The sequence below is a fragment of the Podarcis erhardii genome (genome assembly GCF_964252035.2).
Source record: "Podarcis erhardii genome assembly, chromosome: 4".
In the NCBI taxonomy this organism is placed as follows: Eukaryota; Metazoa; Chordata; class Lepidosauria; order Squamata; family Lacertidae; genus Podarcis; species Podarcis erhardii.
The window spans coordinates 13,893,284-13,908,798 of NC_138508.1; the positions used below are offsets into that span (position 1 = coordinate 13,893,284).

Sequence of the window (15,515 nt, forward strand, 5' to 3'; positions counted from 1 at the left end):
CAACCTTGTATTAAACTAGCTAAATCAGGTCAATTCAAGGCACACACAAAACACTTGGATATCCGTTATCAAAATGTATGCCAAAGTGTAAAACAAGGTTTAATTGAACTAAAGTATTGTCCAAGCCAAGAAAATCTCGCAGACGGTTTTACGAAAGCTTTGAGTCCGCAATCTCATAAATGTTTCTGTTCAGGTTTAAATTTGAATTAAGGTTGGTACAGCTCAGTGTTACGAGCGAGAGGGGGTGTTGCTATCAAAGGGTTAAAAGGTAGCAGAAACGCTCTAATCACTGAGCAGCTGGAGGTCATTAGGCTTCCAGGAACATGAGTTTGTATAAATAGTCAGTCTCCCATGTGTTTGTTCCCTTTTCCCCTTCTCCCCTTTTGGGTGTGTTTGCTGATATGTGTGGTTCGTCACCGGGTTTTTTTTTGTTTTTGTAAATAAACCTTATCTTTGAGTTCCAAACCGCTTGCTCCAAGACTCCTCTTTGAAAAGATACTGCCTCTCCTGCCCTTCTTAAACTGCTGCGCGAAATGCTCTGCTGTAGTGGGACTTGTGACGATGGAAGCGCACTGGGCATTTACATTAAACTAATTAAAGTTTAATGGGACAGGGCTTACCCCCCCAATATTTTATTCAAGTTGGTACCCCTGTTTGCTGTTATCATGGGGGAACAGAAGCACGCAAGTGAGGAAAGGGTGGAGAATTAGCAGTGTTGTCCAATGACATCTGTTGTGCCACACCATGCCCACTGGTGCGAACAAAATTCAATGTGGCATGCCGGTATATTGGTCAAAAAGCTACAGTTCCGTAACACAACAGATACTGCAGCGTGAATGGAACATTGGGAAACAGGAAAGAAACACCATGAAAAACTAACACAACAGTAACCACATCTGAATGCACCTTAGTCATGACGAAATTTACCTCCACTTGATTACTACAGGAACTAAGTGCAACTAACTTAAGCAGTGCAATGATGTCCCTTTCCTCTCCCTGCAATAAAGTTACCATTTATTTAGAGGCACAGACAACAGATGTGTCTGCCAATTCGGAAAGAGATACAGTATTCTTTTCTCTTTTTTTAAGTCCAAGAAGCAGTCACGTTCTCCTTGTCCCTTTCCTGCTCTTGACCACAGCATGTAGCCATCTGCTGAACTTGTGCACAAGGAAGAAGACAGGAGAAGAAGTCTTCCTTTCAAGCATCCAAACAGGAACCAGCAATTTGCTTCGTCCCTCATTAGCACAAAGTACTCGCAATCCTAGCACTCTGTGTACACTTCCCACAATCCCCTTCTACCAAGCAACTTTGGACTGAAAAATTAGGACCACATCATACAAGACATTTTTCCTACATCTCAATGGGGAATGCCAGTTTGTGTCTAGGGATGCCGGAGAATTCTGATGAAAATGGGCATGGAAATTGCCAGTGTCCTCTTGTCCATCCCATGTCTGGAATGACAATTATTCCAATGAATAAGATTGGCATTCACAATTGGTGCTGCTTTCACTCCACCAGCAATATATAATTGATTACTCACCCTCGCACTGCCATTTGCACTGCATTTCCTTTGTGTTGAATGGTGTCGAATAACAAAATAATAACATAACAGTGGTACCTCGGGTTAAGAATTTAATTCATTCCGGAGGTCCGTTCTTAACCTGAAACTGTTCTTAACCTGAGGTACCACTTTAGCTGATGGGGCCTCCCGCTGCCGCTGCACTGCCACCACACGATTTCTGTTCTCATCCTGAAGTAAAGTTCTTAATCCGAGGTACTATTTCTGGGTTAGCGGAGTCTGTAACCTGAAGCATCTGTAACCTGAGGTACCACTGTAATTATGTAAAATTCCACTACAACAGACAGGAAGCCAAGTAACCTCTTTGTTGGAATCTGAACTGCAGCAGAATGGAAACGGTACTACATGTGACCAACATGGGTTGGAATATAAATCAGCACCTTGCTACATCCTTAGTTGTGTCCAGCAGGTTACTCGAAGAGGGAAGCAATTTTCAGCAATTCACCCTCCACCTTGCAGTCCCGTCCCCCCCCCCTAAATCTGCTCCAGAGGGTTGTGGGACCAAACAAAGCAGATTTATTAGAGCACAGGGGCTGCATGGAGAATGACATAAAATTGCTTCCCTCCCTGTTCTGCTGATGGAAGATTTACCATGAGCCAAGAAACACCACTGGAAACTACTTGAGGTTTATACAGTGGCTATTGGAAGGTGGTGGATGACGGAAGACCAGCCGTCATGAGATGGTGCTTAGCATAGCATAGAAAAAAAGACACAAAGAGGCAGCAAGTATTTTCAGGATGGAGGGGCAGCTCCTTCGACTTCCCTCTTCTCCGGTAACTTTTATTATCCTTTGTCCCTCTCAGCCAGCATGGTCATCTGGCAATGTCTCACGTTACATCGCCTGGTAATGGTTTAACACTTCCATCACCATTTAAGGTAATCACTGCCCAGAGGAAACACAACTCCCTATAAGGTCAATACATTCTATACACTGCCAGGCACAGAGTGCTGGTCGCACAGGTCAGGAGGCACAATACAAGCCTCTGCCATGGCTTTATGACTCCCACAGGTGGACTCTCCTTCCTTGGAGGTTTTTAAACAGCGGTTGGATGGCCTTCTGCTCAGGGATTCTTTAGCTCTGATTCCTGCCTTGGAGGGGGTTGGACTAGATGACCCTCATGGTCCCTTCCAACTCTACAATTCTAGGAGTCCATGACTTCATGGACATTTTCAAAGATGCTGCAGAACTCTGTAGATTGACAGTATTAAAACATCTACAGTGACTCAACTTCTTCCTCTTTCCCAGAGTTAAAATCAACCATCTTTCCTCACATTTCATTTAGCTCCAGTTCAGGACTGTCAAGGACCGTCATCATTCATTATTACAACTCATTTGAAAAAGAAGTTTGGGGACCACTTGATTGTGTGGGTGAAGCATTTCAAAATGTGTAATCTTTTAAATATACTGCAATTGCTACATTTTAACAGAACAAGAGCAGAAATGAATCAGAGAGGATTTGAAAAGATTTCTTGGTAAATTTTAACTCACATCTCCATGCAAAAAATAATAATCTTCCAAAGTATTTCACATTTTGACAAAGTACTTCCAAGGTAATTCACGTTTCCTTCACAAATTCAGTTCTATTGGAAAATGACTTCTTTCCAATTTAGGTGTGTTAGGAAATAAGAGACAGAAATGAACTTAACTGGGAAGCTACAAATGTCTTTGACAGATGAAGAGGAGTTTGGATTTGATATCCCGCTTTATCACTACCCAAAGGAGTCTCAAAGCGGCTAACATTCTCCTTTCCCTTCCTCCCCCACAAAAAGCACTCTGTGAGGTGAGTGGGGCTGAGAGACTTCAAAGAAGTGTGACTAGCCCAAGGTCACCCAGCAGCTGCATGTGGAGGAGCGGAGACGCGAACCCAGTTCCCCAGATTATGAGACTACCGCTCTTAACCACTACACCACACTGGCTCTCACTCTATGACTTAGATCTAACTCTAAGACTTAGTTCACACAGCAACAATAAACTATGATTTCCTACTGCGTGAGTCACAGCAAACCTTGTGCTCCCTATTCTTCTCCTCTTTCATATACCAGAAAGAGGAGTGTGGAAGCTCAACAGTTCCATGTAACATCCAAATTCAGGGAACCGCAGTTTGCTTAAACTATGGGTGCTGCAGGACTACTTTCTAATGGCTTGGACTACTGCAGGACTACTGGCTTGGAAACAAACTTTTGAGGATCCTGAAAGCATTCTCCAAAGGAAAGTCAAGATTTCAAAGATCACCACACACATCCTCCGTATTCTCTTTGCAATCAATGCGGTAGCTCAGAACAATATCTGACTCAGAAAAGGGCTCCTTCTAGTTTGAGCTTCCCAGCATCCTCCCTACTCTTCTCTTTTACTACTTTCCAGCGAGGATGGTGGTACAGATTGCAGGTTGAAGGCCATTTTTCTTCCTTTTACTCCATCATGCACAATAGTAGTGGCCGCTGAGAAGACTCAAACTCCTAGTGCTACTGCTCTGTCAGTCAGTCCTGCCATAGGGCAAAGCACATCAGGACAACAAGGGCAGAGAGGAAAGGCATAGGGAGAAAAAAATCTTCCTTCTTCCTGCTCTCTAAGGTTGCCACCATTGCCAACCCTGCTAGAAGTTAAAGAAAGGGATTGATAGGGAGGGTATTTGGGTAGTTGATAGGAAGGTGGTGTTGAATCCCTAAGACCCTGGGATTGGTGCAGGAAACGAACAATTTGCTTCAAGATTGTTTCCAAAAACTAATTGGGTCTCCAAGGGAGAGTTCATTTGGGGGTTTGTTCGCCCATCTCTTGTACAGTGGTACCTCTAGTTGCAAATGGGATCCATTTTGGAGGCCCATTCACAACATGAATAGAACGCAACCCGCAGTGGCACATCTGTGCATGGACAGGTCACAATTCCCCACTTCTGCGCATGCGCGTGACATCATTTTGTGCGTTTGCGCATCTGCGGGTGGCAAAACCCGGAAGTAACCCTTTCTGGTACTTCCGGGTCACCACGGGACGCAACCTGAAAAAACGTATCATGAAGCAAACGTAACATGAGGTATGACTGTATTTAATTATGGTTTCATAACATATCTGGATCTGAAGCTAGATTGATCCTGGCTTGTTCTTATTGTGGGAAGGTTTACTTTAGCAGAGTTAAACAATCCCCTTTACAGTGGTACCTCAGGTTAAGTACTTAATTCGTTCCGGAGGTCTGTACTTAACCCGAAACTGTTCTTAACCTGAAGCACCACTTTAGCTAATGGGGTCTCCTGCTGCTGCGCCGCTGCCAAAGCCCGATTTCTGTTCTCATCCTGAAGCAAAGTTCTTAACCTGAAGCACTATTTCTGGGTTAGCGGAGTCTGTAACCTGAAGTGTATGTAACCTGAGGTACCACTGTATACGTTTATGCAGCAATCAGCTTGTTGCTGACTCGTCTAAGTTCTACTAATAAAAATGCCTTCCTGGTTAAAGATCCCTTTGAATCCCTCTTAAAGAATACACACACAAATCTGTTATCATGTTAATATAAAACTATTTTACTCTCAGATTCATTCAGGTTTACAGAACTGCACCTGAAGGCAGGCTTAGGTTACATAACAAGCAAATAAACTATACCAGAGGGAAGTTGGTCCTGAGGTGGCTGCAGCTGAGCAGTTATCTTTCAAAACTACCAGCAACCGACAAACTGGTTGTCACAGCAACCGGTTAGAAAATGGAGGCCGTTAGTCCTCTGTCGGAATGCTGCACTTGACATGCACCTTTACATCCCACACTTATCAAGCAGCATTTAAACAAATCACAGTTCCCAAAGTCTGGATTCAACAGGGAACTGTGGCTTGTTTAAAACTAATGGTGGATTTTTCCAAATCACTTCCTCCCAAAACCAGCAGCAAAAAAAGAAGGAGAGGGTATGCAAGCTCAAATCTCAACCTGGCTGATTCACATGGTTTCCCGCTATGGCTTGAACTATTTCTATATTTCAACATGCACTTTATTGCTTTAGTCTGGATCACCTCTCTACTCCTTTCATTCATGAAGCATGTACTGTACAACACAACCGCAATGCAACTAGAAGGATGACGCATTCACTTCCACCACACAGGCAAAAAAGAAGAAGAATTTTATCCTGCTCTGACTTTGTGGATGATTAATCCAAATTGCCCTCCACAATCCCAAAGGAGTCAAATTAACAGAGAAAGAGAGGGAGAGACCTTGTGCAAGTTCTCCTATTGATTTCAACTGTTCAACTGAGCCTAGCTCCATTTTCACACTGAGGATCCCAAGATATTCCACTGTGCTAATCAGTCATGTATTTAATTGCTACTTACCTGCTACAGCATCTGAGATCCATCACAGAAGCCTCTTTAATTAGGGATTAAAGAGGAAGCCAAATACGATAGCACACTGTTCCTGACAGGAAGGTAAATTAAATATAGTACTTCATTCTGGCCTGGGCAGGGGGGAGAGAAATTACTGTAGAAGTAACTATTTTTTATTACACAAATCCATTTGAAATAAATCCCATCCATTCTGTTTCTCTCGTTCTACACGCAAGTGTTTACTTGGCTTAGGATTTCCTGACCTGGTGGAAAAGTTTGAAATTGTTTAGCCCTTTTAGATTCTTAGGGTCTAATACAGCTATTGTTTGGAAACTGGCAAACAATACCTATGAAAGAATAACACATACAGAACCATGAGAAGTCTTGTCCTTAGTGTTGGTTGGGAATTTTAAGAAACCAAAGAAGAAAGTCATTGCAGTTTTGAAATCAATGGTGGAAATCAGGGCAGTTTTGAAAGTTTCACTCCACCACCTTGATTCAAAACACTTTCCAGTTCTATACAAACATAAACAAAACCTCCTCCCTGATGCCAGGAACCACCATGCAATTATTATTATTATTATTATTATTATTATTATTATTATTATTATTATTATTATTATTATTTTACAATAACTTAAGAAATGTCCAAATGCAAAGCAAACAAGCAACTTTCCAAAATATATAGCATGTAAGAGAAGGATGTGAGGGACACGGGTGGCGCTGTGGGTTAAACCACTGAGCCTAGGACTTGCTGATCAGAAGGTCGGCAGTTCGAATCCCCGCGACGGGGTGAGCTCCCGTTGCTCGGTCCCAGCTCCTGCCAACCTAGCAGTTCGAAAGCACAAAGTGCAAGTAGATAAATAGGTACCGCTCCGGCGGGAAGGTAAACAGCATTTCCGTGCGCTGCTCTGGTTCGCCAGAAGTGGCTTAGTCATGCTGGCCACATGACCCAGAAGCTGTACGCCAGCTCCCTCAGCCAATAAAGCGAGATGAGCGCCACAACCCTAGAGTCGGTCACGACTGGACCTAATGGTCAGGGGTCCCTTTACCTTTACCTTTAAGAGAAGGCTGTGAGGTGGAAGATTCCACAAGCACCTCTCTCTCCCCTGCCTTGGCAATAACAACAACAATAAATTCCATCACTATCAATTCCATGTCCTTTCACGACACTTCAAATCTGCTGCTTGAAAGGGTTGCCTCACTCTGCTTATTGTAACATCAATGCAGCCTGTAAAACACTACCAATTCTCCAACATCCCAGATCAGACCCACAAGTGTGTATATGAAGTCCTGTCATCTGGGCAGCCCAGGACCTCCACACACACTGCCCAGCCTTGCACCCAGCGAAGTCACTTCAGTGCTGCTAATGCAGTGGTTTGACTTCAGCCATTGTCTCTCAAGACAGATGGACGCCAACAACATTGCTTACTCATTAAGTGAAGCACATTGGGGCCAGAAAGCCGCACAAAACCCAAATGCACTGGCTTACATTGAGACACATTTTCCATTTCAATTCCCATTTGCCCAGTTTGGAGAGAGCCTTTCAGAGCAGCACATGAATCGCTTTTTGTTCTTTACCACCCTGCCCAATTTGGCATTGACAGCAAACTTGGCCACTGCACTGCTCACCACAAAGTCCAGCTCATTTATGAACATTTATCTTTGCACGTACAAATGGATGGATACCATTAACTCCTGAGCACAGTGGCGTAGCGTGGGGGGTGCAGGGGGGGCCGGCCGCACCGGGCGCAACATCTGGGGTTAGGGCAAATCCACGGGTTAGGGGGCGCAAATTACTTGCCTTGCCCCGGGTGCTGACAACCCACGCTACGCCACTGCCTGAGCAGAAAGTAAGTGCTATGTTAATGGCAAAACCTGTTATTATCCCTGGCCCTGGATGCCTAACACCCACAGAGAGGGATATTTGAAGCAGGTTTCATGTTCCCTGCAATGCACACCAGTCCTGCTTCCACTACCCTCTGCCCACCATAATAACAGTGAATTTCTTTATAGCTTTACGCCTCCCACTTACTGGAAGGAGATACTAATGGCAACGCTGGATACTGCCTTATACCAGACAGTTTGTCCATCTAGTCCTATAAGACCTACTTTGATGGACAGCAACTCCCTAGGGCATGGGAGGCAACATCTCCAGATGTTGCTGGACTACAATCACCACTATTCCTGGTCACTGGCCATATTGGCTGGGGCTGATGGGAATTATAGTCCAACAACATATCGAGGGCAACACATTGGCTACACCTGCCCTAGGGCCTGGGGCAGAGGCCTTCCAGGTCACCTGCTACCCGTTCCTTTTTAAACTTGAGATACTAGTGGTGGAAACTGGGACCTTCCACCTGAAAAGGATGTGCTCTACCTGACCTGCCAAGTGCCCCAGAAAAAAAAATGACATCCCATTTTTTTCACGCAAGATCTTAGTGGCCATTTTGGGTGCCACAATATCACATGCTGTAGGGCCACTCTCTAGCCCCCAAAAAGTGGTTTTGGGGGGCTAGAGCAGGCGTCGGCAACCTAAGGTCCAGGGGCCACAAGTGGCCCAAGGGGGTTGTTTAACTGGTCCATGAGCCACCCCCCGAACAGAGGTGCCCACTTGGCAAGTCCCCATGCGCAGCGCAGGACAGGGACCTGCTTCTGCAGCACTGGAAATCGCATCTGCGCAGACGCAGACACTGGAAATCGCGGGCGCACAAGTGCACACAATCCGACCCACAGAGAGACCTCTGCTGAAGTGAACCCTGCCAACCTCTGGGCTAGAGTGTGGCATGGGTCACCTGACATGCCCGGGAGCGCGTCCTAGAAGACACGTGTTCTGGTTTCGGGTTCGAAAAAGTAGGATGGTATGCTCTACCACTAAGCTATACCCGCTCAAGTTGACCCTCTAATCTTTGCCAAAAGACTCCACTACAGAGATGGAAGTCAGGGAGCAGCTTATAGTTACTCTGGCTTCTTTTTTCTTATTTTCAAGATATATTTGTTTACACCACTATATGGCCCAACCAAATCCTCTGAGTGGCTTGCACAATGGAATGCATATATCGAGGGCAGGGGATAATACATCAGGAAAACCGAGCAGTAGACAGTAGCATAAGACTGTGTAATACAATGTCTTAAAAAAGGAGAGGGATACACAATGAGGACCCCACCTATAATCCTTGCCAGTTGGGGTTCCCAATCTGACAGCCAAGAAAGATGACCCATCTCACATTTTCAGAATCTAGGTTAACTAAACAGGTAAACTGCTGCGTACACTTCACTGTTCCAGCCCTGTAAGGAAGAAAATAAAAAACCTCTGGCACATACCATTAAATGACTGTGCTATTATAAAGAAATTGGTGCCATTCACAAAAATACAGCCTTGTAAGTAAAAAAAATGATGCTGCTGATATCTGGTGAAGCAATTTTTTTCTTTCGAAAAATGTTTAACAGTGCAGTGCAGCCAGCAGACACAGAAGTAGCTGAGCTATGGAGCTTATAAGCTTAGTGAGAGTGTTATCACTTGAGGGACAATTCAGAGCCTTTCAGCAAAATTGTATACATGGATTTAGGGGTGGTTACTTTTGTTTTGATTGCAAGAGTTTGCTCCCTGCACGTCCCACTGGAAGTGTTTTCCTTGAAGGGAACATCTGCGGCCTGAAAAATTGCAACACCACGTTATAATCTGCTGCCTGAAATGGTTCTGTTTAAAGAATATGGGATCGGAGGCAAAGGTGGATCATTCCCATTTTGTGAGGAAGCGGTGAACAGCAGCAACATCTTAGTAACTGTGCATGTTAGGATTGTCAACAAGTCTAGAGAAAAAGAAAAGTCTGATTGACTACTGAGTAACAGTGGTTTAATATTCAAAATCAACAGCTTTTTGTGGCATGAAGCTAAATAATATTACCTGTTGATTGTTCCAAAAAGTCATAGAAAGTGGCAGGCTATTTGTTCATCTAGCCTAGTACTTTCCACTCTGTCAGCAGCTCTACCAGTCATCTGCTAGCACATCATTTTAACTGGAGGAGCCAGGATTGAATACAGGACTGTTTGTGCAAACACAGGAACATAAAGGCTGGCAACATCAGCTCTGCTGTGTGGGAATTGCTTGCAGACAATCAGTCTCTACAGCCACAGCAGACGCTGCAACCTTCCAACAGTTTGACTTTACCCTGAAAACCAATCTGCTCCATTGTCTCCTGAGACAGACGGATGCCAGCATACACATATACAGTCATACCTCAGGTTAAATGTGCTTCAGGTTGAGCGTTTTCAGGTTACGCTCCGCGGCAGAATGCATTACTTCCAGGTTTCGCCTCTCGCACATGCGCATATGCTCAAAATGACGTCACGCGCATGAGAAGACGCGGCGAATCTCGACCTGCGCATGCACAGATGCACAGACGTGGGTTGCGTTCGCTTTAGGATGAGAACGGGGCTCCGGAATGGATCCCATTTGCATCCAGAGGGACCACTGTAGTTTATTCCTGTTAGAAGACATTATGCTACAAAATGATAGAAAAAACACTAGAATGGCACACATGCTGAAGTAAAGAGTTGCAGCAGAGCTTTCCAAACTTTTCATGTTGGTGACGCACTTTTTAGACATGCATCATTTCGCAACACAGTGTATATATATACACACACACATTTTTATTGGTTTTTTTTACATATCATTTCCAACATTCATTTAACATAACTTCTTATCTTACACAATATTTTAGACTTCTGTCAACCACCTCGGGTGATTTTCCGTTCTTTATCACTTATTCTGCATTTCTTAATTTCTCTATTACTCTTAATTATCATTAACTAATGGTTCTCTTCATAGTCTTTCTTGCAATATTTCAATAGTCCTCCTTACAGAACTTCTTGCAGTCCTACCAGCACAATCTGTTCATTACAATTGCTTTTCAAATAATTCATATATTTACTCCAGTCTTCTAAGAATCTCTGGTCCCACAGGTTTCGAATCCTTCCTGTTAATTTATCTAATTCTGCATAGTTTGCGACACAGTAATTCAGCTTTGCTAGCAAACGGGCAGTTAAACCATCCCTTTATAAGAGCTTTCAAGCGACAAACCTACACACTGCAGCCGACACACTAACGTGTTGTGACACACAGTTTGGAAAGCTCCGAGTTACAGTGGCCCAGCTGGATTCATTTGGAAGCCTGGCATTTTGAGTTGCTGGAACCATGGTGTGGAGCATGATCGCTGCAGAGATTTTATGCTGATGCGACTTTGCTGCTGCTCAAAATTTTCCTGAGTAGCCAGCCATTTGAATGATTTTTCTGTATTGCTTTTAAAAGGTTTTATGTTGCTGCTCACCACCCTGAAGTTTTGCAAGAGGGCAGGATAGAGCTGCATCTGAAATGTGATTGCTCTGCTGCCAGGAGGTGGTAGTTATAGGGCTTTTCCTTTGCTTTATGGAAGAAGGAAGGATGAAATTGAGACAATGATGTTCCAAAGGAGCTTTCATCAAATAGGGACATCCGGAGTATGTTTAAGAGGAACCTCTCATGGGCAAGTGCCTGATCATCACTGTAATCATCACTCCTGAACACCAACACAGCTACTCATTTCCAGGATGCTTGTACAGGATAAACCCCTGCTGGGTTGTGCCCTTCCTTGAACTGGACATCTCACAGGGCAGGAAGCTATCTAAATCTCATCACACACACACACACACACACACACACACACACACACACACACACACGTTCTAATGTGCCCTGTGATCTCAGCAAGCAGGTTGCTAAGGCAACTAATGATTATAGCTGCTGGGTAAAATTTGTAGAATTGTTAATCAATTTCAATCTTGATACTGAGCTTTAGCAGCTTAAAACAAACAAACCCAAAAGAACCAATGAGAAGGAAGCGGCACAGCTTCAAAAGCAGATCCTTTATTTTAAACAATTTCACACAACTATAAAACATAACAGTGTCCTTTTCTTCAGCGTCACTTTGCAAGTGTGCATTAGCAGACAGAAGTGCTGCGAAACAACCGTAGAGACTTTGGGTTCAAATCCCGAATCAGCCAAGAAGCTTGCTAAGGGGTGGTTGTGGACAAGAACAATCTAACCCACCACACAAGGTGGTTGTGAAGATAAAATGTAGACCAGGTAGGGAGGACACAACATGTGATATACCACAAGCTCCTTGAAGAAAAGGAGACAGACATATAATAGACACAGACTTCTGAATTGTTGAGTGGCATCCAGCAAAGTCAAAGTAGACCCATTAAAATCCATCAAGTTTAGTCCATTGTTTTCAATGAATCTAGCTTGAGTATGATTAACAACGATTATCAGTTATTAGGCTGATCTGCTATGGCAAGGAATCATCTTCTCCCAGCTGACTAAACAAGGGAGCATTAGTTAGTTATTTCCATGCCTCCTTTGGTCCCCCAGATGTTGCTGGACAGATGTTGCTGTTCCCATCATCCTTGGGAATACCAAGCTGGCTGAGGCTGATGGGAACTGGAACACCACAACATTTGGCAGCCCATATTTTAAGTTTGCCATCTCAGCTATACCAGCATCCCATTTATGTACTGTCCAGCATAGGAGTCCCATCTCCTCTGGCCTTCACCTTCTATTCACAGTTAAGACTTCTGTGGTCCAATAGTCTAATCATGCACTATAGGATCTCCACCCTCAACCAACTGCAAACTTAGGAATTAAATCATATTCACAACAATCCTTATTGCAAATAAGGGGGACCATACCTCTGGCACAATGTTGTACAACTTACACAGGTCATCTGAAAGTTGACTTGAGGAAACTTGTAGCACATAAATCAGAGTTTTGTGTGTGGCGTGGCGGCTTTTAAATATGCATTTATGCAAATCCTATTTGATTTGGGCTGCTAAAAAAGCACATATCCAGAACAGATTCTATGCCATTACGGCTGATGCATAAGCTGACCTTTTACTAGTCCTCTGCATTCTGAAAAGTAAGGAGGGATTACGGTACTCTTTCCCTCCATTGTTAAGCTCATGCCATTCATATTTCCACCATATAAACTAAGCTTCTTCTTCTACACCTATCTTAATTCAGTGCAGGCAGATGGCACTGGAAAGAGAACTCAGCAAAGAATTAATGGCTCTGGTGCCTTTTCCAGATGTTCTGGACTAAAAGACCCATTTGTCCTTTCCAGCATGGTCAATAGTCTAAGGATGATGGGAGCTGCATTTTACACCAGCTGTAAGGCACTGTGAACACCACTTGGATGGCTTTATGATGCAAAGTATACATTTGTTTAATTAATACATTTGTTAATTAATAAATAAGTTGGGAGAGGCTGTTCTATAACTTCATTGTTGCCGTCCATATGTTAAGACCCCGAAAGAAATTCAAAATGAAACAAAACGTCAGCCCAATTGTTTCATTATTGTGATATGTTATACATGGTATATGTTCTATGTTATGTTTTGATTCATTAGACAGATATATTCCCTTAAAACACAGAAGGAATCATCACGTAAGCCAGGGATGGGGACCACCCATTCTCCTCAGTCCACACCTCTCACCAGGCCTGCTGTGTGTGTGCTCTCTCTCTCACACACACAGAGGAGCTCCAGCTCCTGGGGCCGAGCCCTTTGCCCCCCCCCCCAAATATTACTGAGGTAGGGGCCAGCCCCCATGTCTAAAAAGCACAGAGGTGAAACATGAAGCCAAGCACAGTGTGGCTCCAGTAGCCAGCTCCTCCTATTCCTCCTGCCACAGAGGGGAGGGAGGGTTGAAGCAGACTCCCACCGTAGGTGGTGCCAGGAGGAGGAGTCGCCTGTCATTGAAACTGCAAGGCTGCTGCATTTTGCTCCACCCCAGCGCCTCCTGATAGCCTGACATCAATGCCACATGTTTGACATGCTGCCACCCCTCCCCCAATCGTCTGTGCAAGCTGGTGCCTCTTCGCATGTGTGTGTGTGCGCGCACACACACACCAAGAGCTTTAACCTAACTGGATTGCGTCCTTGAACTCTACTAATGCCTCTTTCTTGCCGATTGGAAAGTTGGGAGTAAGGCTGTAGAAATATTTTACTTCTATGTAGCTGGCATTACATACGCTTCAGGTTACAGACTCCACTAACCGAGAAATAGTACCTCGGTTAAGATCTTTGCTTCAGGATGAGAACAGAAATCGCATGGCGACAGTGGGAGGCCCCATTAGCTAAAGTGGTGCTTCAGGTTAAGAACAGTTTCAGGTTCTTAACCTGATGTACCACTATATATATATATATATATAGAGAGAGAGAGAGAGAGAGAGAGAGAGATTTCCTACCCGCCCTTCACCACAAGGCCCCAGGGTGGGTTACAGCAATCTAATAATACAATTATAAAAGGAGGTTGAACACCATCACAATGATAAACCAAGAAACAAAGGGAACGGAATCTACCATACAGAAGTGAGAGACACACCCATGTTTGCCGCCTGCCCATCTGTTCCAAGATAGCAGGGCCATAACATGGCTTACCACTCCAAAGCTTTTCTCAAAGATTTCTCCAGATGTAAAATGTAGAACCATTTACTTCTGGAGATCAGTCAAGTAGAGACGGTCGGGTTCTTCTGTTGGCTGCTAAGAACATCCCATTTCCATTGTTGACGTAGCCAGGCCAGCTTCTTGGGTAATGGCCCTAAGTATGGATCTTTAGTATCAGAAAGGAAGTTGTTTCATGCCGGGGTGTGTGTGTGCAAATTAGCAGCCAACCCGCCTCCCTCACCTGGCTCCTCTTGGGATGTTAATGCTGTGAACCTGTCCAGGTTGTATATATGTGTAAATGAACGATATATCCACAGTCTCTGCTGTTCTTCATTCCAAGGAAACCCAACGCAGGGTAAGCACCTGGAGCCCCTGAGCTCTCACACTGCTCAGAGATTGGGGTGGCATTCAACAATATATTATGTGAGTTCAGAAGACCATTTTAAATTACAGGGCAGAAACAGCACAGTAGGCGTCCCTCGATTAGTGTCTCCTATTCTTTTCTCCCTTTTCTTATTTTCTCTCACCGTACCCTCATCTCTCAATCTTTAAATGGGGGGAAAAAACAAATTATGTTTCCCTAAGCTTATAAACTCTTTATCTTGCATAAGAGTCCCACTCTCTCTTCATTCAATTTATTGGTTAAGTTTGGTTCTTCTTCTTCTTCTTCTTCTCCACCCCCACCTTCCTTTATTTGCGCACCATTGCTCACTCGGGGTCTTATCTTTGGCTATGCCTCACTGTCTTCCAGGAGCTATTCCAAGTCCCAAATATATTTCCTAAATATCTCCCGCAAGACACTCGCCTAGTTGCTTTTCCGAACAAACTTTTTACAAATCGCATACGTATATAAATACACTGCCTTCCTATAAAGTGCAGATGGATACACAGGGCAATTTAAAAATCAAATTAGCATGGATAAGACACTCCAGCGCTTGTCCTTGGCTGATTTTTATGTGGGGTAAAAGATTTGTGTGACATGTACTCAAACTGTCAACTCGCTAGCCTAGAACTTTCACGGAGGAGAAACCGGCAGGAATATTATATACCCACATACATATATACACAGAGAGATAGAGAAATGGTAATTTCATTCTGTAGTCAATGTCAAATTGTGCATCCAGCTGAAAAGAAGAACTTTCGGGAATATCTTAATA

General features: G+C 43.9%; 1 protein-coding gene and 1 long non-coding RNA gene across 2 annotated transcripts in view; one reads left to right on the forward strand and one right to left on the reverse strand.

The window, feature by feature from the left end:
* The window catches only part of DLG2 (discs large MAGUK scaffold protein 2), an 880,772-nt gene that overhangs the window by 391,160 nt on the left and 474,097 nt on the right, over positions 1 to 15,515 (reverse strand). The gene's annotated exons all lie outside the window — the stretch shown is intronic.
* On the forward strand, positions 4,879 to 6,422 carry LOC309341417. The gene is made up of 2 exons (XR_014156319.1): positions 4,879 to 5,976; positions 6,182 to 6,422. It is a non-coding gene; the product is annotated as an uncharacterized lncRNA (long non-coding RNA).